This window comes from Acanthaster planci, linkage group LG07, assembly GCF_054643075.1.
Source record: "Acanthaster planci isolate LZ-2023a linkage group LG07, COTS_SCS, whole genome shotgun sequence".
NCBI lineage: Eukaryota > Metazoa > Echinodermata > Asteroidea > Valvatida > Acanthasteridae > Acanthaster > Acanthaster planci.
Window position 1 is genome coordinate 3,882,493 of NC_141783.1, and position 26,039 is coordinate 3,908,531.

Sequence of the window (26,039 nt, forward strand, 5' to 3'; positions counted from 1 at the left end):
TGATGAGAATAATTTCACATGCTTTTTGAGGGAGATGTTTAATAATGTCATTGCTGATACCATCTTTACCTGGAGGGGTACACTTTGCTGCGTCAATGGCAGTTTCCAGTTCAGACATAGTAAAAGGTTCATTAATAACATTCTCATTATCATCATTAGGTGAAAATTATTTTCAGCATTTTATTTTTTAAAAAGGAGGTACTGTAATTTTGATCATTTCTGATAGAAATCAAAGCAAAACTTTGAGCAAGTAAGTTAGCTTTATCTCCGTCAGAGATAAACTCTTTATCACTGTCTTTTAAGACTGAGATGTTAACCTTAGTATGCGTATTGTTAATATGATGAATTTTGTCCCAAATCTTTTTGGAAGGAGTTTGGGAGTTCAAGGTATCACAAAGACTTTTCCAATCATCTCTTTTAGCAGCTTTAATAACTTTACGAACAATAGCACAGGTACGTTTGCAAGCTATAAGGTCTTTAGGGCAACGGGTTTTCCTTAGCAATTTAAGGGCTTTTTTCCGGTTTTCAACAGCTTTTTTACAGTCATCATTCCACCATGAAGTAGATATCTTTTTGTTCTTTTTGTGAGAAACTGTACACGGGATGGAATGATTGATAGCCTCAGTAAGTTGCTCAATGTACTCATTATAAGCATCTTCAGCATTAATATTAATGCTTGGTTCAGTAATGTGGTTATCACACGCTCGTAGAAAGGCATCCCAGTTGGCTCTTTTGGTGGACCAACTTGAGTTATAGTTTTTGGAAGTGTACTGGCATTTTTGATTAAATTCAATAATGATAGGGTAGTGGTCGCTTCCCCAAGTATCATCTCAGGTAGTCCAGTTGCTCCTGGCTGCGAGATCTGGAGAGGTGATAGTAATGTCAATGCACGTAGTAGTACAATTGGAGGTGTTAATTCTAGTACCGTTTCCACTATTAACACAAACAAGATTGTGTTTGTCCATTACATTTTCGATATTACCATTTGCATCAGTCATTTTACTTCCCCAGAGGGAGTTGTGGCTGTTAAAGTCTCCACAAATAATAGTGTTCTTGCTTATATGATTTTCGATGTCGGTTAAAGAATCGTCCTTCAAAGTGAGACATGGGTTATAAGCATTACTAATTTTTAATTTACTTTTATCACTATTATACACTTCAAGGACTTGATACTGGAAAAAGGAATTTTTGTCAGCAATATTTTGAACAACAAGGGCTTTTTTGGTAAAAATAGCACATCCCCCGCCAAAGGATTTAGGGTCAGGTTTCCTGTCCAATCTGTAAATGTTATATCCAGGAAGATTGAAATTCTTACTTTCTTTAAGCCATGTGTCTTGTATACAAATTATATCAGGTTTGTCGTTCCAGTCATTTATAGCATGCTTGAATTCATTTCTGTGTGCAATAAGTGATTGTGCATTCAATTGTAAGATAAAGACCATGAGGATAAGATTCATGTTTATGTTTGCTGACTTTCCCCTTTTGACCGATTGGATGTTTTCAATGCTGATTTGTAGTTGTGAGGACTTAGCAGGGGCTCCTCTCTGTTTCGTTTTGGACTGAGAGAATTTCCTTTGTGTCCCCTGCAGGGATGTACCAGTGCTTGAGGATTGTGTATGAGCATTACGTTTTCTCTGGTTGTCTGATGCCTGCTGTGTTTTGGTTGATTGATGGAATAAGTGATCAAAGAGAGACTTTATTTCTGATTCCCTACTTTCTTTATTTATAGTTGACTCCCAGATTTGAAGTGTTCCAATAAGTAGTTCTATTAGCGAGTTATCTGCCAACAAACATGGTGAGATAGGTTCAGTTTGGCTAGCTACTAATACATCTTCGGTTTGAGTAGAAATCTCTCTTTTGGACGACGGTTGCAGATTCTATCTTCTTTGTTCACCGCTGACATGTACATTTTGTGTATTTTGTGTGTTCGCACATGTTTTGTTTGGAGTCCAGGTTTTCAATTTAGGTGCTGGAGAAGGCGTGTCAGGCTTTTCAGCAAGGACAGTGATGGCTGTACGGATGGACTTTGCTGCCTCAGCATAGGATATGTTGTAGGTTACTCTAACTTCTTAGATTTTCTTTTCTTCTCTAATGGTATCACAACCAGCATAGGCAGGGGAGTGGCTTCCACCACATCTGCTGCATTTGACTTGGTCTTTTTTGTCACACTGATCGTACGTGTGAGTACCACTACATCGGACACATCTTGTTTTGCTACCACAATTGTTTGCTGTGTGTCCAAGGTGTTGGCAGTTGAAACTGGTCGTATGTATGGCTTAACATCAAAGTACTGATAACCGAGTTGAATGCGCTGAGGCAGGTGAGGCGTGTTAAATGTGAGGCAGACAGAGAGGCTGTTTCCAGTTTGTCCATTTCTTTTGAAAGTGAGCCTTCGTACATCCATGACACCGTCTTTTTTGCATTCCTTGATGATTTCTTTATCAGAAAGTTCAAGCGGTACTCCAGAGATAACACCTTTACTTTGTGTTTCTGACTTCGCAAACTCGGTGGTTACGGACCACTGTCCAAGCGTATTGATTCTTTTAAGTTTGTTAGCCTGACCAGGTGTGTGGCATTTGACACTGATGCCACCTTGGTTGGTTGACATTTTTAATGATGTTCGATCCGATTTCATTGAGAGCTTTGGCTATTTTAATGGGATTTATCTCAGCAAGTTTGGCATCTGGAGAATTTATGACAACAATGGTAGGATTTGCATTTTCTTGGGACGAATACGGATAAGCATTTACATTTCTTCTCTTTTGGTATCGAGAATAGGAACTGTTGTCACACTCTGCAGAATCTTCACTTGGGCTTATTGGCTTCACTCTTTTTCAGGACATTGGTCTCCATGAAGTTTTTGCCGAGCTGACCCGAGTTTCCATATCTTTGGCATGCTCAGTATTTTCGTTATTGCTATCTGCATCGTTGTCGTCGTTATCATTTTGGTCATCTTGGGCTTGACTCATGAGAAGGTCTAATGTAGAGCGTGGTTGGTTATTGTTTTGGCTTCGACTATGCCTAGATTTATATTCTGATATCTACTATTCTGATAGCTGATCCCATGTCATGTCTTCCTCATTTTCGTCGGCCATGTTGGCTCGACGATGTACATGTAGCTTTAGTACGTGTAGTTATAATCTGCAGATGTTACTGTAAATGGTCATAAAAGCAGCAAGGGAAAAAAAAAGAAACAGCAAAGCAAGCAGAGTCATGCAAGCATGAAAGCAAAGAAAAGACTGTGTGTAGAGAAGGTCTCACCACTCGCACAGCAACGTAGAGAACCTATCCGTACCCGTTCAAAGCTCAAGCCGCTCTCCCTACGGTACGTGTATTGTACATGTACATGTGTTGCATGTGCTGTACATGTACTGTACATGTACAGTACATGTACAGTGCGTTTATGGCCGCGTGTGCACAGCACTATCTGGTTTTTTCCAGGGCCACTCCCCTACCACCATGTTTATGAATAATGCAATTTTCCTGCTTGGTGTGCGTGTTCCCCCCACAAAAGTTACACCCCCTCTAAGCGTGTTATGAATAATGCAACAGAAAGTTTGCCACATATTCTACCTGCAAATGGTCGTAACCAAACGTATTGAATCTAAAAGACTTCTCGGTATAATAGCCGTACAAAAGGGAATTGGTTTTAGAGACGAAGGAGGAGAGGGCAAATTCAAAATCGAACGTGAATTCGGGCTTAATGAAGGGGAGAAGAAAATCAAGCGGGTTAACCAAAAACTCGTGGGGAAACAGCGCCCTCAGGTGTCCAGAGAATCATGGACTTTCAATTGGTGCACTATTCAATGTGTTTGACCAAACAGGAATTTGAAATACTTTTATTTGTTGAATAAGAGTGTAAAATTGTATAAAATCTGTGCCTCAGAAAAGTAATCGTAGCTACACTTTTACGACTGAAGATCTGTATTCATGTACTAAATGCACTTTGATTTAGGAAGAAAAATAAATGACAGGTCTATTGAATTAGGGCAGATCGAGAGGTTGAAAAAATCAAAATGGTAAAACAATATAATTTCTTTCATTATATTCTCTTTGTTGTTGGGAAACAGATTCCTTAAAGTCTAAGGCAACGAAGCTCACAAATATAAGTAAATAAGTGTAGGAAACTTAGCACATATTCAGCTTTAGAGAGAGAGGAAACTCCTGTACAAATAATATTAGTAAACCCCAAAAATCGGGTAAGGATTGAATACACAATCCACACACTGTCCTCCGGGAATTAATCCTTGGTCACACAGGTGACAAGCATGACAAGTATCATTGTAGCAACCTGACTCCACAGTCTGCTAAGAACTTGCAATCATATTTAATTTCAGCAGGCTCTGCAACTGCATGCGGATTTATCAGACCCAAACTGGACATGCAAACAACGTCCAAAACATATCACTCCTTTCAGGTTTTAGAGGCTCAACATTAAATTCTAAATTGGATCGGGGTCTAGTCATTGTCTACCCTAAGGCTATTGTTAAGTTTGGAAGTTTAGTAAAAAATTTCTGGGTGTGGAAAGCAGCGTCCCGGAGATGTTGCACTTTCAAAAATAACTCAACTGATGCTGTTTCAACAGGTACAATAAATAACACTGTTTCAAATTCAAATGTAAAATAAGATTGTTCAAATATAAAATCCTTTTTAAACAATGTTGTTTATAAGCCTTACTCAAATAGCAAAATGAATTATGTTTCAAATTATTATGGAACAGTGCAGGTATTCTGGGATTAGCGCAGTAAGCAGAATCCCTTCTTGAGTCAGAATCCTCTTAAATCCAGGTAAAATCCATCTTCCGCTCGTTGTTTCAATTTAAAATTATTTATATAAAACGGTTTCAGAGTGAATCTGTCAACTCAAAGCTTTTGTTCTGTTTTGCTTGGTTTAATACGAAATCAATTTTACTCCACTGAGAAATGGCGATCGCATCTATATGAAATAATGTAGTGATAGCGATCCACAATCCGCGCAATCCTGCCTCAATTGACTAGTGGATGTGCATCAGCTGGCTGAATGACGGCAAAATTTCCAGACATCAACCAAGACTTCAATTTCAGTTTTAATAGAAAAACTGCAAGAGCCCTCTCGAGTTCGGTCTTCAAAACCTATTACATGTATATAACACGTTTTCTCAAATTTTTGTTTGGGGGGTGCTGTTAGAGGCTAAACAGTAAATAGGTCGAAATGGAGGAAACTGGTCGCCAAGGCTTTAGCAGAGTATGGTACATGATGATGATTATTAACAGGGCGATGAGGGAGATGATGATGTAAAATGTTTTTTTTTCGGGCGGATACAAGGACTATCAAGACAATTATGTCGCAGGTAGAACAATGGAGGGCTTAGTGTACACATGTATATAGGCATAAGGATGGAAACAGCGCCGTATTCTCCTTTTCCATTTTCTTATATTCTCATTATTTTATCATCTATTTCTGAAATGAATTAAGGTGGTATCTTATTTTTAAAAAATTGTCCTTGCATCCGACAATTGAATTACGACATTAAGCAGAATGGGTTTAAATTACAATTTATTTTTGCATGATAATTTTTGTTGAACTGCTTATAAAAATACATTTAACTTTCATATAAACGGGAAAATAGAATGAAATAAAGCTACAAATACACGAGAAAGGTCGACCACATCTTTTCATGTCTTGTGCGCGAAACGCCTCCCGTATGCACCGTTTAATTAATGCTAATAATGCTCTCTACTAAGTCTAGCGCTCAAGTGTTATCTCTTTCAGCACTGGATATGTTGATTTTTTATATTAAGTTAATGAGGAAAGTACTGTTCAGGAATATACTTAAATAACCCATCAGCTCATCGTCAAGGCGCAACAAACAAGTCTTGTGCAAGTTACAGCGCTATGATTTCCAGGACCACGAGGTGCTATCCACAGCCAGGATGAATAGTCACAGTCACAATATACGTCCAAACTAGGTGGCTGCGACTGGAAGTAGTACACATATCTACGGCAGGAGGTTAGCCTGTGGCTTCATGTCAGCATGCTGCTGGCCAACGAATTTCTTTAGGGGGACACCTCGGCGAAGCGAACAAGACGCGACGCATTGGATGCTGGAAATAATAGTTTTTACGTCTAATTTCAGGTATCTTGGAGGGTCTTGAACGACGATCATGGAGCCTTTGCTGTATGTTTATTCTGTTGTTTTGTAAAACCATGGAGGAATTTCTGAAGGAAGAAGTTTCATCTTGCTACCCCGAGAACTGCGGTAGTACTTCGTCCGCCGCGCAGTCCCAATCGCGGGCGAGTTCAGGGGTCTGCCAGTGAGGGTTGTAACGTCCTAGGTAGCTCGACTTAACTGGCACTTCGTGTGACCTGACCTTGATTGTCCTAACATTATACATGTAGACAGTTTGTGGCTTTCGTCAGTGGTTTATGTCGATGGTCGGTAGGTAACTGTTCTGCTGTCTTCTTGACTCTGCGTGACTAAGAATCTAACATCTTAGTGTGAACCACGGAGGAAGGAAAAACAGGTGGGCCCAGGGATAGGCCCATTCAATGACACCATGGTAAATTTCTGAGCTGTTCCACCACATGATAGTTCACAGGCCGACCGACCGACCGACTGTGCCTTGCTTTGTTGACGTACCCTACTTGTACCGTCATTTCTGTACTGTCTCCATTACTAGTACAGGTAAGTCATTCAGGTGAGTACAGTGTACTTACATGTAAATGATTGGAGTTGCTGCCGTGCACTGATTTGGGGCATTGGCATATATTTTTTTTTTCACTGAGCAAGGAAACAGACAGGTTGAATAGAAGAGGTGTGGGGGAAGTTACATTTGTTAAAGTTGATTGAGGGTGTAAGTTGCTCACAAAGTACTGCTATGGAAAAGACTGACAACTTTCTTTTCAGCTTTGTTGTAGTTGTAACAGTATAATGTGTGAGTGAGGTTTGATCTTCCAGTAGAAAGAAATACAGTAGAAATGTAGATACATGCACAGCACAAATCACTGCAGATAATAAGTTCAAAAGAAGTTCAAAGCACTTGTTTTTCCGGGGGGGGGATTGACACAACAGAATTGTCAGTCTTGGTGTCATTCTCTGTAGTAACGTCACTGTTGTCACTGTCACTTGAGTGACTGAGGATGAACTGTCATGACTATCCGAATCATCTAGAAAAATTCCTTGAAGTGCATCAGCACTGCACATGCTACTCATGCATCTCAAATGAAAGGATCCATAAGCAGGGTAATTAAGGATTATTCTCAATTTTGATGAAAAGGGGAAGAATTGCCTGCTTGTGATGGTCTCTGGTGATATGGACAGAAAATTGTCTTAACATGCTACGAACTGACGTTTAATTTCTACTGGCAGCCATTTTTCTCATGGATTAACATGGAAGGCCAGTGTAATTGCCAGTGTTCTGCAAATCTACCTACATCGTTCTTTTAGAATACAGCATTCCAATTTGACAGTTGAGTGAGAATATAAAGGCTTGTATTGAGGCACTTCACTAATTAGTTCTGTCACAATCAAGGATGGACCCTGAGGCTTGGACAAAAATCAGTTCCCATCCCCCATCTGCACTTGTGTCTTTTCTCCATGGCATGGTTTCAATGACAGAATACTTAATGTGGCATACTGTAAGCCAACACACTTTACTGGCAGATGTGATGGCCTCCATTCAGTTACTGGCCAAATATAAAGCAGTTAAGTAAGTAAATTCAAAGTACCAATGTAAAGTTGACATACATGTAGATTAGGACAAGTATCACACATTTACATCTGTAATGCTGTTTCCGTATCTTTAGAGACCCAAGTATCGTGAACACTATACATGTAATTAAAAAACCTTAGCAACAAATAAACAATGACGACTGTCCCTTAAAAAGTTCTTTAGACTTATTTTTACTTAAAATCTGCCAATATTTCTCTTTACAAAGCCCATATTTGAAGCAGTGAACACATTTAATTTCACAAATAATTTTACAATCTGCTACATGTACATACATACTTACATGTATAACCTTTGTATTTCACAATATACACATTCGTCATGAGGTGTGGAAACTTCCATAATACGTGCCACTTACAAGTGCCAACAACTTACAAGTTATTGTACGGAAGCCTTGAAAGAATTCTTTAATCAATTTGTAATACAAATAATTTCCATTCTTTGATGGCCTTTTCAGTCTAGTAGCATGCCAACCTTTTTGTAGCAGAAATGCACATACATGTACAGTACGTGGATTAGTTTTGATTTTGTCATTTGGCAAAATTCTTGAGACTACAAGTACAATGTACGTCCATTCTTTGGATGTTTAGCTGGCTCCCTCTGGGTCCGCTGGTGTCTTCTTATACGTCCATTCACATCTTGAAGTAGAACAGGGGTATTTCCCTTTCCTTTCATTTGAGCGTCTTGTACAGACTGGCATCTTTGCTATTGATCATAAGCAATGTAACTGATTGAGTTGCTGTAAATTATAAATGTAATTGTAAAATTAAATGTAATATAAATTGCTTGTAGATTTAAAAACACACCTACAATTTGCTGTGAGCAATAAAACATGCTGGACACACATCAGAATGCGGTGGTATTTGGACTTTAATAGAGTGCAAATTGTATGGCACAAGGAAAAACCCCGTCACAGAAAATACACAAAAAGTCCAAATTATAATGTGGAAATCAAGATAAACTCCACCAATTTCAACTGACAAATTACATTTTAACCATTTATCATTTACTAATCATCCAGTATCAAAATATAATTCACTCAACAGAACATAGCCTTCCCAAAGAAACAAGAAGATCAACTCCTCTGGCCAAGGTCTAACTCCTTTTCCAAACTTGCATCATAAAACTCACTGAATGCAGTGCATTAACATATCACTTGGGTGAAAAACACTGATACAAGAGAAAAGACAAAACATACCCCAATCCTTCCCTGGGGTGCCTTAACTCACACACACTCCTAGGCCAGTGGAACCAAGGCCAACTGGACCCTACACTGCCAGTTCACTTCATGCTCCACAGCTGTGCCCCAAGGTGAAAAACCAAAGCAAGGTGGGTGCACAAAACAGCCAAAACAGAAGAGATAATCTTTTAACTTCTACACTAAACTAAATGCACTTTGTTGAACAACTGAATCACCAGTGACAGAAAACAACTTGATGCTGAAATTCCTATTTGACCAGCACTGTATTAAACCAAGTATTATGGTCACTGCAATATTATAAAAAAAAAATAAGTACACATGATATACCAAAGATGGGAAAATGGTTACAAACTACTGGTAGCAAACTAAACAATTAAGATTTTTTAATTAATGCATGGTAAACAATACAAAAGTTTAAAAGATAATAAGAAAGAAACAGAAAAAAGTCTGCCTGACAAACACCAGAAAATTCAAAGAGGCAACACTTCACACAAGTTATATTTCAAATCTCAGAATCATGTATCCTAAACTTTGCCAACAACAACCAGTACTGCATTTTCCATAATCAAGCTAATTACAAGTGAGAGTTAAAAGAAATTGTGACATGGATTCAGAATAAGGAAAAGCATCTTATCCCTTAACCTTTTAAATGACTTACATGTACATGTAGGATAATTTTTCCAAGTCCAGGATGCTCAGTAAGGTTAAACATAGAATTACTTGAAACTAACAATGGATTATACTCAAACACCTGAAAGAATAGGCACACCACCAAGGCAGTTTTATTGTGTGTATGTGTCTCTCGCCACAGCTTCAATTTTAATCAACGTTTAACTGTTCATCTGGAATACCAATACCACAAATTTAGGGCAAACTGGATTAAGGAGTCAAGCAATCTCAACAAAGATCACTATAGGCGGTACCCATGACCACCAACATATCAACAGTGGTTGTGATTCCCAAGACCACAAGTCAGATACATAGTTATACCCAATGACCACTATTCACCAACACACCAACGGCCGTTGTGTAATTATATTAGAGCAAACAATGAAATGTAATAGAGCTATTAAGGTGCACAGCACATGCAACCTGGTACTAGTGGTAGGCACCTGTCTAAAGTAATGAAACTTTACAAAATAACATGGCAAATGTGGTAAATTCAAGTGCCCTCCACTGGCACCTGTAGAGGGGAATAGCCCATGTGGTACATCACTGTGGCACCTCATCAAGGGTGGCCAGGCGAACAGTCAAATTCAAGTCCACTGGCTTGATGCCATATGCATCCTGTCATCTTAAAAAATAGGTTACAGTTGGCTAGAGAATTGGATTCACTGGTCAAGTGGGCGCCCGAGTGTTTAATCTCAAAGGTATGGTGTGATAAATTTTGTTGATTTATAACACGGTACATGCAGTGTTTTTTGACATGGATGAAACTTTTGGTAACCTTTTATTTTTTTATCAGCAATCATTTTCCAAGGTGTGCACACTACACCTTAAACCCCAAACCCAGATAGTCAAATCGCCAAGATTCCTTCTTTATCCATTTGTGCAGGCAAATTGTATCTAAACTGTTTACAACTTATAGTTATGGGACGCTTAAGCACCCATGTCCAATTTTGCCCATTTTTGTTATACACGTCCATGACCTAAAACAAAGAGCAGCGGTTACCCTTGGTATTCAATTGTTTCATGCGCAAGGAATAGAAATATCCCTGACCTATGAGTTATCTCAGACATGTGAGCGTTGCAAAACTGTTAACATAAAACAAGACGGTAAATATAAGTACATGTATTAGAACGGGAGACACGTGTACGAATTATGGCAACTGACTCATTTCAATACATTTTCTCATTCTTATTCGTTTTTATTCAGATCATAAAACCATTTACAAACAGATCATTACGGTACAGTTAATGATTTTTCTGTGCATATGGGGATCCGGCTGGTGCGGGCCATCAGGTTGGGGCTGTGGGGGAACTGCATTATGCTGAGTCAAGTTATGTTGTTCTGCAAAACAAAAACAAATATGGGGAACAATTTTACATTTTTGTTGCTGCATTGACTGGTAAGTTTTCCGATGTTCGCAAAGAGTGAGACCGAATTATACAAGCCGTATACATGACCTCTTAAGTTTTATTTTAAGGAATTCGAAAGGATATCTTATGAGTCAGGATGATATCGGGCGGTGACAACATCTCTGTGAAAGGGACAGAGATTGCAAACACATTGGTGTTCCTGGGTATCGGTGTTGTCGTTGTCCTTGTCCCCTTCCTCATCGTCGTCCCTCAAATCCAGCTCCGCGTTCAACCACAGGGCGTTCCTGGGAAAAAACCAAAAAAACATGCAGAATCAGAAATGAACACATCGGTTCGTCATATAACGACGAAAAAATCTTTGTCCCTTCATCAGAAATAATGAACATGTACGATTGAGCTATTGTATCTTGTATACCGGACCTAGAGAGTAAACAAATTACAGCATAATTTTAACTTGCTTTTCGAGTCATAATTAAAAACAATTCTGGAATGATCATGGGGAACTTTCCGGTCGATTAGTGGATTTCGGAGATCTACATGTAAGTATTCCTTTGGGGCCACCTGTATATCTGGCGTCACGTTTGGCTGGGCATTTGGAGCATTGTCTACCGTAGTGCTGAATGAATAAGAAAGCCATAACGACATTCAATTGGGACACTTAAAAAAAAATCATGATTCTTTGTTGTCATCACTACACAGATATGTGTGAGTATAATGAGCCGATGAGACCGATTCATGCATAACTAGGTTAAACGGAAAAAAAGACAAAAGGCCACAAACAATTAATGGCAAAAAAGAGAGACTAAAACACAGTACATGTAGTTGTGCATTTAAAACTTTGATTCTATAAGACACTGTCTATAACCACACTCGGTTATGAATATGAATAATAAAGGCCTACTTTGTCACCTCTTCTTCGAATGATTTTTCCTTCTTCGACTCATGTTTATGGCAGATGACACTCAGATACAGTGTATTTGGCTCGCCATGTTGTGCCAAGAATGTCTCAGAAATCACGTGATTTGATCGTACTACTAAGTGCCACACAAAGGCACACATCACTTGATCGACCTCCCGTGACTTTTCCTAACTTTTCCCCACCTAATTATTAAGGGGGCTGTCAATCTTGGTATCACCCTGGCAGTGATATACTCATCATGTTCTTGTAAACTGTATAGGAGGCTTCAGAAGATTCGGACGTTATCCAATAAGCTGCCTTCCTGCACACAATGTGTTCCAACATTGTGCTATGTGCCAACCCGCAGTGCCTCTGTCTTCTGTAGATTTGCATAAATCTTTACATGCACAGCTTCAGTGCTTTAAATGCTGGGTCATCACTCAGCTCCTTCAGCACAAATGTGAGGTGGTTTCCTCCAAGGGTGTAGTACTGAGAGGATTCTGGAAGCTGTAATCAAAGTTCTCACCGATCAGTAGCACAGGGAGAACAGTGCTGCAGGACAGGCGTTCCTTCAGCCCTTCCATGATTTGGTCCTTGTGTTTCTCATTGATGGGGTGAAGGAGAAGGTTGACTTGAGGCTCTTACAAGCACGTGATGGGGACGGGGTGTTCTCCTGGAAGTGAAACACAAAAGAGGGACAAGCTTGTCATAGCTTTGTGCTTTTGTAATTTTTGTTTTCATTATATCACAAATACACAAAAATTATGACCACTTTTGAAATACCTGTGCCTGAACATACATACATGTACAAACAAGTATACAGCACCATAATAACTGTACAATGCACGCGGGAACATTGTACGGTGTCTTAACAGTGACTCAAACAAGGTATGTTTCAATGTTAATAGCTGCATAGACCATAGTGGCATTCATGCAAAATAGACTTGTTTTAGTCAAGTGTGGTATTTTTCTGGCTGCAATATGGGTAACAAACAAACATACATGTATGTATATTACTTAAAGTGACACCAAAATGCTACCGTTGTTCTTATGAAATCAATTTTTATGTGAAAAGCACACACCTTCCCCCCCCCACACTGCCTTTCAGACCTGTTGTTACACGGTAGGTTGGGACTGAGACAAATTTATTTTTGCTGCCGGGCTTCATTAAAGTAATGGCTGGTGGTCTCTGTTCCACCTCTGTCACATTTTCATGTATTTTTCGTTTTGTATTTATATTTAAACTATGTTGGTTGCGTTAATCCACGGCTGCCACCAGGCTTCCAAGCAGGATGTTGTTTTTGTTGTCCACAGAGTAGACAATCACCACCTCCTACACTACATGTAGAACTTGGAGGCTAACTTCAGGGCATACATGTACCTTACCAGCACAGAATAAAAAAAAGATGGCTACTCTCATTCTGCTTTCGGGTGGAGTTCTCCTTGGCTGGAACCTTGGCGTCGATTTGGCCCTAGTAGTATTTTGAAGACTTGAATCGTTAGTTGGGCGGCTTCATCCATCTGGCAACTGTACAAAAACCTGCAATTGCAAAAATTTCAATTACAAATTGCAAAAATTCAGACATTACAATGATTTAGTTTTCAAATTCAATCAAGGCTGTCCAAATCTACACAAATGACAGGTTACCCAGTTTTTATTTTGAATCCGTTCATTTTCAATGTATGGAAAAGAAAAGACAATGTACATTCTTATGAGTGACAGTCCTATGCACTGGCTTACTGTCAATTCTCCCATTTGATAAAGTCTGATAAAGTCTGATTGATAACAATCAATGTTTAAAATTAAATAACAATCGTCATCACAGGCCTAAAATCTGGCATGTCTTCTTGCGAGTTGATATCTGTTCTGTTTATTACAAATCTTTTTCATCAGCAAGTAAGGTGTATGCTGAGAAGTATTCGCACACTGTAAGAATATCCATGTTTTGTGTGATTACTCTCAAAGAGTCTTGAGTTGTGATGTGAGGTTTAATGATTTTTCACAAGAGTTTAAGCCTTGCAGTTCAGCTCATGTATTCTTTTCAAGCAATTTTCTTTTGACTTGCTCATATGGGTATTTTCCAAAAGTCTCCCTCAGTGCTCAACAATCATTTGAATGAACCTTTTATCACTCTCCACAACATCAATTTCTCCAAGATCTTCTAACTCTACATTAACCGGACACAGAGAAATTTCATTGGCTTCAACTCTCAAGACGTGTACATCTTTCAGCTTCATCCACATAAATTTATCTATTGGTACATTGCACCTCAAAATACCTGGCCTTAATTCAGTAAATTTACCAGATCCATAGTCCCACATAAAGCATTCTTACATGTAGTCTCCATTTCCAACTCTATCTGGTTTCAATATCCAGAGCAAAAGCTTTTGCTCATTCCCCTAATTATGGAATTCCATATTTGCCGTCGCCTGTTATCCGTCGCCTTTTGCTTTTTGTTGTGTCCCAATCCTGCCATTTACCAGTTCCAAACATGCCATTGCCTATCGGGCATCGTCCGGGGTTTAACAAATGACAATGTGATAATTCTATTCACTTCTAAGGATCTTTTCCTAATAGGCAAGTACAAATCCCACCTGCAAAGCATATATTAAGTCCTATAATTAATGCCAATAATGGTAGACTACCCCTGCCCCTTGACAAGAAAATAAATATTGCCTTTCTGAGAATTCAACCAATTGTTTTTTGGGGAAAAACATTTTTAGCAAAAATGTTCAGCCCAACTTATCCACAGTCTTATTGTAATTTGCATACTGTAAAAATGTGCCGACTTGTTTTCATCAAATTCCAGAAAGAAATTTGCCAGCCGATACAGATATTTCATTTTGTCCTCTCAATTTCACCTTGAAATCCAGAAATACTAGACAGTGCTGTGGATAACAGAATTGTTTATTAAATGAATTGTAAGGGGCAATTACCACTTTGGTTTAAGTTTTAGGAAATGTGACGTGACGGTTGGTTTTTGTGGGTGTGTATGCCATGGTGGATAGACCAATGAGAACAGGTTGTCCAGCATATCAGCATTATTTATGGAGCTAACAAGTAACGTTACTGTTTAAAAGACTTCTGTGAGCCTACCTGCAACTTAAGTCATGTCTAATTTGGAATATACGGCAGATTTCATCATAGGTATACCCACCCTCAAAATAATGTTGATTCCGTTCGTCTCTTATGAAAACCATTAAGGAATCAAACATCAGTTCTGTGGGATATCGTGCAGGGACAGACAGAAATATTACTTAGGCTGTAGACTTAACGTCAGGCCGTTAACGAGTAAAGTTGCGTCCAGAGTAACTAAGTTATTGAGAAAAACAATCTACCCTAACAAAAGTCTATTTTGTTCATTTATGTAACAAAAAATGGTATTATTTCATACACAAGTCACTTTACCGATGTCAGTCTTTAAAAATGAAAAGATTTTATTATTGTTTTTTTAAGTGGAATTCGGCGCAACTGCAAAAACAAATACATATTCTAGTTCTACTGCTAAAATGAGAGTCAGGCATGGTGAATCCATTGAACAAGAACATGTACATGTGAAACAATCAAGGGTCAAAGTTAAAAATACCACTGGGCTATTGTGACCACAAAAAAAACAAAAACAAAAACACGGGCGACGCATGACTGGCGATGGCAGATATGGAATTCCATACTAAACTGATACGTGTGGTGCATGTTCCATCTGAATCCCTTAGGTCAACCTTACCAAATACTCCCCCCCCCATAAACCTCATACCTCCGACCCACTCCTCCCCAGAAATATATTTCCATTGTTCTTAAACACAACTTATACCTTTTCCTTGCTTTATTCTTGCTATCCGTTCTATATGTGCTAACTTCACCCAAGCCCTTGGTACTCCATCTCCTGACTTCTGAAGCTCTTATCTTCTGGTCTTAACCTCATTTTGCAGATACATTTATACTTTTACATCTTCCATTAGCTGGAGCAACTTTGGATTGTTTCTTCTGCCTTCTTCCAAGGTTCTTGGTTCATGATGGCTAAGCTTCCCAATGGACAGTAGGCTGTACAGAGTTAACACAGCACTGCACTTGTTCTCCAGACATTCATATATATGAATATCAATATTTCAGCATAGGCCTTAAATTTGTGACCTATTATCAGTGCAAGGCTAGGAGTGGAGTAGATGTTTCTTCATCAAATCCCACAGCTTGTTTACTTGCATTGACAACTTGTTTGAATTTCTGAGGACATAATGTATCCATTCAGCATCTACATGTACATGTACATGTACCTCGTCAGTTGGATACTCTAACACCATTCTTGCAATCTCACACAAGCGTTGCCTTATGTAGCTTTCCTGATCGGTTGAGTATCCATGTTTTATGGTGATTTTTTCTCCAAAGAATTTGAGTAGATCTCAGCTTGCCTGTTTTATCATTCATCATGTTGGCTTCTGCTACTTTCAGCGATTGATTTGAGTGAGATATACTGTACATGGATACAATTGCAACAAACTGTTTACTCAGTTTAAGTACATGCACATGAATATGTGGTTAATCACAATTTCAAATTATAAACTGCAGTCTGAAGTTGTTTTTATCTGTTCACAGGCCAACATACAAAGCAAGGTGCGCGAAGTATGCTCGCATAAGAAACATGTAAATTGTTTCAGAAATATCAAACTATTAAATGACTGAATCTGAGGTCACTTGTACTTAAGAACGGTCAAACTTTTCATCACAATGATTTCAGACCATTCCAAAACCTGAACTTTGAGGATTCCATATTCCATCTGCTCTTTAATTAAAAAGAGGATATACAGGTATGTATGGTGGATTATCGGCAACTCCAACGTGTTTGAACAGGTTTTCCCTCATGGAAACCTAGTATTGTCTGTGGCAAATAATAGTGAGGGTTCCGGTTGGAATCCAATTGGTAACACCGCATCACTCCCAGTTGCAAAGACTTTTTTTTACAATGTAACATGCTGTGCAAACAACGCAAATTTAGATCAAGAATCATGCGTCAATTTTCAGTTGCTGGGCCCTTTATGATTGGAGTGGGGGGCATGGTTTATAAATGTGGCCATAAATAGTGCACCATATTCCCACTAGGTGGAATTTTGTATTCTTCGGCCATGGAATGGTTGCAAGGCAACTTCCAGCAAACCTTGCTGTTTCATTCATTAGTTCAGAATTTTGTCCTGTGTAAATCAGAACTTTGGTCATCGATGTCTCGACATTTGCAACTTCGAAAATGTTTTGAAGTTTATTTCTATTCCCTTACCTTTGGAGCAAATGTGGAAGACTTTTATCATACGTTTACCTTTATGGCAAAACAACTTGTTTACACACCAACGAAATATTGCAGAATGCCATCAAACCTGTTAACCCTTGAGGAGGGAACTCTTTCTGCTGTTGGCAAAGCAAGTGGGCCAAGGTATCCTTCTTTGACACCTCTTCCATCTCATCTCCGCAATTGTTGACTGAGGCCTTCAAAAAACCTTCTTGACAACTGTCAACTTGAATAGTCTTCTGCATCATAGCTGAAATCTTGTCTTGTAAACTGTTTGCCCACTGCTTCAAACTACGCCGTTCAGTTTGCAGAAGATAGGCCTTCTCTTCCAGCTGCTTTCTTTTTAATCATGTATTTGGAATACATGATGATGCAGAGATAGGCACAGCTCTTTCCTCTCTTGCTTTCATCTGTCCCCCAAAGCATTCAAATCTGCACTATACATTTGGCATAACGAAGACCTTTTTCACTCATGAGGACACACTTCTTGTGACAGGTAACACCATTTGTAACAACATCACTAACACTGATCCTAACAGGCACCTGTCCATCACTTCCTCTCCTGGATTTAATCAAATCTCCAAAGTCCCCATTCCCCTCACAAACAACAAGTGACATTAATCACTGTAGTAGGGTTTCAACTTCTGTTGGCGTCAAGACCTCTGAATTACCTGTCCTGACGTGGCTTTCTTCATCAGTTGGCACATCAGATATCACAAGATTCTTTGAAAAATCATGGGCAATTGACAGGAATAATACTTGGTGACCTTTGGCATCCATTCTCATGATTTTGAGCAGATTCCCCCCTCGCCATGCAAGCAGGTTTAAGCCCTTGGCCATCTCTTTCCAGGAAGTGAACGTCTCTTCCATCAAGTTTGATTGTGAAGGAGACTGAGAACCAAATTTTATTTCCTTCATTAATGCCTGCCCTGCTAACAACAGAAAAGTAACTGAAGTTGAAGTGTTTATAAACAACGCAAAAATACAGGTACATGTACCATGTACACTCTTTAGCAGTGTTGTGTTGCCTGTGGGAAGTAAATAATGAAGAGATACTTAGGTGTATATTTGGCTTTTTTTGGCTTTTGCAGAAATGACCTAAAAAGTCACATTTTAACTACTTCAAAGAATTTTTCCCCTTTGAAAATAACTGACAAGATACATTTAGCCAATCTCAAAATCTGAATGGCTGACATACTATGCCTCGGTGCATGACATGTGTTATCAATTTAAATATGAATTGTGTCATTGTTAACAATTTTGTTGCTATTTTACACAACCAAGCAAATTGGTCCTTCAAAATAATGCTAGGTCTACATGTTTCAATTGATCATGAAGGAAGGGTAGGCCCTAGGCCTCCGAAGGCCTAGTGCAAAAAAATGCAAGCCTATCAACACTATGGTATAATGACTATCATTATAATCTGGTAGATGAGGTTTTATCATGGAGGGAGGACACAAACCCTCCTCCATGGTCTTATTAGGCCCCCCAAAAAGTCTCCGGTTTCTGTTCACTGCGGGCGTCGCCATAGACCTGCACGTCAACAAGATAAAGATTTTTTTATTTTGCATTTATAAAACGATTTCCAAAAGCCACCAAACTTTCTTGATCGGCAGGAATTCTGCAAATGCATATTTTTAACATGTTTTCAGTGGGTGAGGTTGAGTAATATGTATGGTGAAGGAATCCCCCTAAGCTTCCATACATTTCAGTCGGGCACTCTTGTCAGATGATGTCATTTGTGTCGGAATCAGTTGGCTGTGGCTTAATATTATGCATGATTCTATGGGAACTGGCCGTAGATATTGCCAAATACTTGGTGTCATTTCTGGCCATAGCCAATTGGTCAGGACTGGGGCCCACATCTGTAAACAAGACAGATGAAGTGGTCTTATGTCCTGCAACAAACCGTGAGGGGCCAGTCTATTTTAGTGTCGGTGAGGCAGTGGCGGTATATACGCATGCAGTGGCGATGGATATTGCAGTATGACAACCATACATATATGTACGTAACAACTTGTGCATTGTCACATGCCAGGAACAAAGGTAGATTAAAGTGAGAGGAGTTTTATTTTCTGAGCTTTTTATTCAAATATTTACGCAGTGACCTGATTCCAGGGGAAAAAACAAACAGTGTAAAGTCATAATAATCATAACAAAAAGTAAGATATTTGTTGCTACTTGATTGATGATCCATGGCTATGTATGGCATGCTATGGGACTGTGTTAAAAAATTTAGTTGATAAATTTTAAAAAGAAATATTTACATAAATATACATGTAAAAGCATGTACCGGTATACACATACATGTGATTATCAAGGTAATCAAAATACAATGTACATGTAGCACATGAATGAAGTGCTTGGCTCCTAGCCTCCTGTTATAATGAATCAGACAATCCTAGACTGGTATGCAATGCATGCGACATATATAGCCATAACAAAGTCACATATACCTGGAAATTTAATAATGTCAGCTGGGTATATCTTCTGGTCTGAATGCAGGGCCCCCAAACTGTCTCCAGTGCTGTCTCACTCTCAGATTCTAAATCTGTTATTAAATTGATGTGTCGAATGTTATCTTCAACAAACCTAACTGCCACCCAAACTGCAATAACAGTGGAAAATGTTATTAAGCCTTATGCATGCAAGTACGCAGGCACATGGCACATAAAATTTAAACATTTAACCTTCAAAGAGCCAACTGCAAATAACATGAAAGAAGAGATTTACTGCGGTGATGTAAAGAAATGTCGGGGTCAGAATCCCCCTATCGTCATCCAAGCTCTTGACTTGATTGTGGTAATATTCATTTCCATCTTCACTGATTTCATCTACATGTATGCTTGATTCACTCTCTGCACTGTCATCACTACATATGTAACTGGTTTCTTTGATTTCTCCTCAAACTCACTTTAAATGTCAAATTCATCATCAAAGTGTAGCGAGTGATCATCATGTTATTTCATTAGGCCTCTCCCTTTTCGTTTATTTTAGGCCAAGTTGCACCTTCCTACAGATTGTCGTTCCAGCGTTTTCTGCTGCGCATTAATTCCTCTTGGAACTTCATACGGATTAAGCACCACACCTCTTGATGTGTTGCACACAACATCTGATGACATATGTAACCGGACCAGGTTCCTCAAGCTAGGTTGTTTTATTAGCAAACAACCACTTACGATCTTAGGCAAAATAAAAGGGGTTGGTGGATTGGCTGTAAACAGAAAAAGAGGAAATACATGCAATAAGTAAAATGGAAACTTAAACACAACACACTTAAGAACAGATAACTATGAAGCAGGAACTATATACCCACAAAGAAAACATTATAGACCTGATACAGGCTGTATAAAGATAAACTCAACTCCAAAAACAGAGCGAATATCTAATGAGGCAAAAAGCAGTAGCATATGGTGGAACCAGGGAGGAAGGAGGGTCCCCTCCTTCCTCCATGGTGGAACACAGTCTTGAGCACAGAATGCTATTTAGGTTTTCAATCATCAGTGGTTCCTGGGTAAAAATGTGCAGCGATGCGGCAATGATCGTATATCAATTACTGGAGCAAACTAAAATTGAAACACAACAACTTCAACTCTAAAGCAGCAATATCGATACATACAGTATGGTGCAATCCTACAGTTCATGGATATACAACAATCGATAAGCTCACTTCCTAAATACCAACATTAGACTCAGCCAGATGGCCTAAGGGTTTTTTTACTCCAGTAGGCTCCAACAAAATAACAACTTCATCGTTTCTACCAGAACCCTGCCACATGTGGTGTATGATCAGGAATGATGATAAGCAGAGGCACTGCTCATTGTAACAGTGTTATACACACATTAGACACAGACCTGTGGCCTCATGATCTGAGCCAATTACTACATAGAATGTTCAGCAAAAAACATGACAAACTTTGAGCATTTCAACCCTAACAAATCTGCAAAATCACACAATTCATCTTACACTGGCATCTGAAATGATCAGTAAAAGATTGCAGTTTCAAACCACCACTGGCTCAACCAAGATGGTCCCTTCCGAGTACAAAATTTATATTGGTGACTATCTAATTCTTATAGAGAAACTACATTCATGTAACTAAATAATTACTTTAGATTGGTTTACACAGTCAATGGACATTCTTAATAATCACTAGTCACAGAGCAATCAAAACCATTTGAAAGGCAAATGAAATGAGAGAATAACCAAAAGAACGTGTTTTCTAAATGTTTCAGTCAATTCAATCAGGTTAATCATCTAGTTGATATATTGTGTGATTTATGAGACAAGGAAACAATGACACTCACCAATTGTTCCCAAAATACGGCTTTACGTGTCCAGTTTAGAGGTGTGCAGTACGTGTGTCTACTCCTAACAACAGTCTGTGGGAAAGTGACCTGTTGGTCTTGGGTGCAGGCCCTGGCTAGCTGTGGAATTGCCCGGAGGCATGCAGCCACCAGACCTCACTGCTTCCCATCACTCACTGATTAGGACAAGATTACACCAGTCCACCCAAGGTGGCTGGTTACACATAGCTGCCTTTTTTCTATCCGCTACCTCTCTTTTATCATTGACAGAAGGTTCACAAAGGCCACAAAGGTGCATCTCATATTAAAACAACAACTTTTCTTCTATAGAACTTTACATTCATGTATATCCATTTAACCTTGGGGTTCCCACGGGGATGCCGCCGGGATGCGAGATGGATCCCGCCAGGATGCGGGATGGATCCCGCCGGGATGCGGGATGGATCCCACCAGGATGCGGGATGGGCAATTTGCATGGGATAGCCGGTATCCCAGTTGGATTCCAGTCACATCCCACTGACATCCTAGTTTGATGTCACTGACATCCCACTGGGATCCCAGTTTGATGCAACCGACATCCCACTGGGATCCCAGTTTTGTTCAACTGACATCCCAATGGTGTTCCATATGTGCTGTCTGGTCGCATTGCATTTTTCAACTCACGTCACATTTTTCAACTGGTATTGGTGTCGCAGTTGTAGACCTTTGTCGCATTTTTTGGTTTGGTGTCGCATTTTTCAACCAGTGTCACATTTTCAACCGTTGTTGCATTTTTCAACCAGTGTTGGTGTTGCATTTTTCAACAGGTGTCTCATTTTTCAACCTGCGTTGCATTTTTGGTTTGGTGTTGCATTCAGCAACTGGTGTTGCATTTTTCAACCAGTGTTGAAATAAAAGGTGCTGTCCAAAAATTACCAGCACAACACTGCAGGAAGATTTCGAAAGAGTACACCATGTCCTCCTCAGAAAGGTGGTTGTTTGATCTAAATATATACACACAACAGCTTTGAAATGTTTGGTCCTAATCACGTTTGTGTGGGCACAAACTAGTTTGAAGAGGCATGTAGGGACTTCCTCTTCTTTGCCGGTGAGGATGGTCTTCGATCTGCTCATGGGTACATGTAGATCTCATGTCAACATTTGCAGGCCTCTCGTAGTCTTGGAGCAATAAATTGCAATTCTGATTGTACGTGCTGTACACAGATTTAGACAAGTGTACTTTATGTAACTTGTTTAGCTTTCTTTTCTCTTAATTTCACTTGATATATTTTTAATTGTATTCTTTGCTTTCTATTTTCTAGATGCATAACTTGCAAATTGATTGACATGTGTTTCACTTTGATCAGTTGACGCTCTATGTTGGTGTTTAATAGTTTAATTTAATGGCATTAGTAAAATTGGGAATTACATTTGTTGAATTTTTTACTCACACAATGAGAGAAATATTTTCAGTATTGCATTTATTAAGGTTAAATTTGCGGCTTCATCTCAGAGAATAGAATGTCAATAATATCATATAAAAGATGCATTTTGTTCACAACATTTAATCCTTCCACTTATGATTAAAGGCACTTTCATAATTGAACTTATGCCAACTCTTTCGCCAAAAATAAAGATTGCTGTTGCTAGAAAAGTTATAACAAAGAGCTATTTTTTAATCAAAATTATTTATGCAACACATTACCACTTTCCTTGAATTCATTTTTTTTGTTTTATTGTGATCTATAGAGAAAATAAGCATTAATATAATTGGTGCTTCATATTAGAATATGATGTCCAACACTAGTCTAACACAGCCTGTTTCATTATACATGTATACAGGATCCTACTAAGGTATGCTGATTGGCGCCCCATACCAGTCTCAACACAGCCTGTTTCATTATACATGTATACAGGATCCTACTACTCCCCATACCAGTCTCAACACAGCCTGTTTCATTATACATGTACACAGGATCCTACTAGATACGCCGATTGGTGCCCCATACTTGTACCAGTCTCAACACAGCCTGTTTCATTATACATGTATACAAGATCCTACTAGGGTAAGTAGCGCCCCATACCAATCTCAACACAGCCTGTTTCAGTGTATATGTGTAGCCAACTACAGCTACAGAACTTGACAATAATGAATGATTGGTGCAAGAGGAATGTAATTTGGTCCCGTAGTACAATGACACTCCCTTTATTCAGACTAATGAAGATTTTAGCATAGAGCAAGGAACGATTGGAGGTACTACAGTAGCTGACTAGGAATTTGGATGTATTAAAGACAGGAGATTATTTAGGTTAAAGTCGGAAGTCAGAAGTCGGAAGGTTTTGCTGTAACAAATGAACAAAAACTCAAGCTATAAATATGCATGTATATATAAGTAATGACACAAAAGTAAACTGAAACAATAAGCTGTCTGAGCAATAAAACAATATCAAAACAATTAAATGTTGCCTAAGAAATCTATAAAATGTACTTACTACGCTGGGGTGTTGCCTCACTAAAATGATCGATTCAAGACTTGGAAACTTGGAAGAATGATGCATGAAAGAAAAGGAGGGACCTTACTCCATGGATGTGGGCAACAATATGATGGTCAATCTGGAAGAGAACTGTGGCCAAAGCACAGTCAGGGTCCTTGCAGGGGGGAGATTTTTAGCCTAAGGGAACATGTGGTCTGGAGAGGGAGAGAGTTACTATGGGAACAGCCACCCAGGCCTGGCAGAAATGTATGCAGAATTCAGGGATCGAGAGATAAGGACCATGGATGGTCAAGAAAAGTTGGGTAACTAGGTCTAGACTAGGTCTCTACAGTGGAATAAAATGAGCATACATGAATTTCTTAAAATATAACGAAAACGTGTACATGTATACTTAATACATGTAATCAAAATTAATGGTTGAACTTAAATCAAAACACAACGTCTGCTACAGGTAGGATGGGCTCCAGTGATGGCATTGATGAAGCTGTGGATGGGACCGGGGTTGGTGGGGCACTCCAACGCTGGAACATTGCTCTGGGCTTGCCCGACAATGGTGGTGCAGGCCCAAAAGTCTCAGCTGTCTGTAACCTACATGTAGGCCTCCTGGTCAGCTTGGACAGGTGCCAGCTGAACTACCAGTGAACTCCCTGCCACTGGCGATCCCTGCCTTACAAGTGGAGAAATGGGACAGGGGGACAACGACAGAGCGTCAGGATCTGCTTCTCCTCCCTCCTGGCCTTCAAGAGGTTGTCTTGGTGCCTGGGTTTCGGGCAGACCAACCCCACTCCATCCAGCACTATCTAGAGCCTGAGTCTTGGCCTCAGGCCTTTCCAGCCTTTCTACTTCGGGGCTGATGGTGGCCACCTCTTGAATGCACTCTGGGTGGAAGCCACCATAATGCCGCCTCCTGTTGTCCACCTGAGTTGCTTTGTAACGGCATTTGCGGCAGTACATATACTTTACCGTTCCATGTGCTTCTCAGATGTGCCACCACAAACCTTGTCGCTGGTAGTACCAGTTCTGACACTACGTACACTTGAACTTCCTGGGCTTGCGCCGCCTATGGAATATACTCTTCATCGTCTCTTATCTGATGATGAAAACAGACAAAAATATTTTGTGGTTAGCGCTACTTATCAATCGTTACACCTATGGCCTAAGAAGATGCTTATAAAACTGATGAATGGAAGGGTACTAATAAAACGCATTTCAAAATATTTTCCCTCCTTTGTGAATGCTATCTGGCTCCTATTGCATGGCACATGAGTGGCACTCAAAAACACTTCTGCCTGAGCTCTGCTCATGTCCATCCCAACACACGCATGATGGTACCACCTTTCACAGGATGAGCATTCAATCCACTCTGCCACCTATGTTATGAACCAAAATTAATTTCATTAATTTCCAAAGTAACTCAAACATAATGCATGAATATTGTATTTCAATAAGCGTAAATCTTTAGACGTGCCACAAAAGCTGTTCAAACATCCCTCAGTAAATTTCTCCTTTTTTATTAGAGGACTTGTGGACAAATGTTTTGAGGGGAATTTTTTGTTTCGATGTGACAGATTTGACAGAGGACAAAATACAGTATAGGGCAGCCAGTAACTGTAATCCTCATGTCATTTTAAAAGTGAGAAATGAGATGTTTATGTTCTTATGAATTAAGTATACTCAGTTCATCAAAACGGTTTATTGTCAGATTTCATTGATTTTTCTTTTTGCTGAGGTTTTGAAATAAAACATCAAAACAAACGCTTGACAACAAGAATGCTATCTCTTTTTTGAAGGTGTGTTGGCTCTGAAAAGAGCCAATTGGTTTAAATAGCTTATTCAAAATCCTGTTGCTTGCCCACTGGCTTGTATCACTGCAGGAATAACTTTCATCAGGTAGTTGATGTACCTTGTGTAGGATTTTACTGTCACTTTGGTTTGCCAGAGGAGGTGTTTTTCCTCAATGAGTTTGTCCTTGTTCACTGGTTTAACCTGGCATTGAAGGAAGTGTTTGAGCTTGTGCCACAGACATTCAAGATGTGAATTCCCTTGACGAGTTCATCCTTATTCACTGGTTTAACCTGGCATTGAAGGAAGTGTTTGAGCTTGTGCCACAGACATTGAGGATTTGAATTCCC

General features: G+C 39.3%; 1 protein-coding gene and 1 long non-coding RNA gene across 15 annotated transcripts in view; one reads left to right on the forward strand and one right to left on the reverse strand.

Annotated features, from left to right (window-relative positions):
- Positions 1–5,070: 5,070 nt before the first annotated feature.
- LOC147798562 (uncharacterized) lies at positions 5,071–24,493 on the forward strand. The gene is made up of 3 exons (XR_015425828.1): positions 5,071–6,664; positions 23,254–23,477; positions 24,359–24,493. It is a non-coding gene; the product is annotated as an uncharacterized LOC147798562 (long non-coding RNA).
- LOC110989608 (N-lysine methyltransferase KMT5A-A-like) overlaps positions 9,691–26,039 on the reverse strand; it is a 68,274-nt gene continuing 51,925 nt past the window's right edge. For 12 of the 14 annotated variants that reach the window (XM_087138789.1, XM_087138787.1, XM_087138784.1 and 9 more), the window contains 3 exons: positions 13,235–13,388; positions 12,375–12,521; positions 9,691–11,234 (listed from right to left, as the gene is read on the reverse strand). The gene's annotated coding sequence lies outside the window, so the exon portion shown is untranslated. Of the gene's footprint in view, positions 11,235–12,374; positions 12,522–13,234; positions 13,389–23,567; positions 24,998–26,039 lie in introns of those variants that run through there. The other 2 variants (XM_087138778.1, XM_087138774.1) reach the window with 1 other exon arrangement.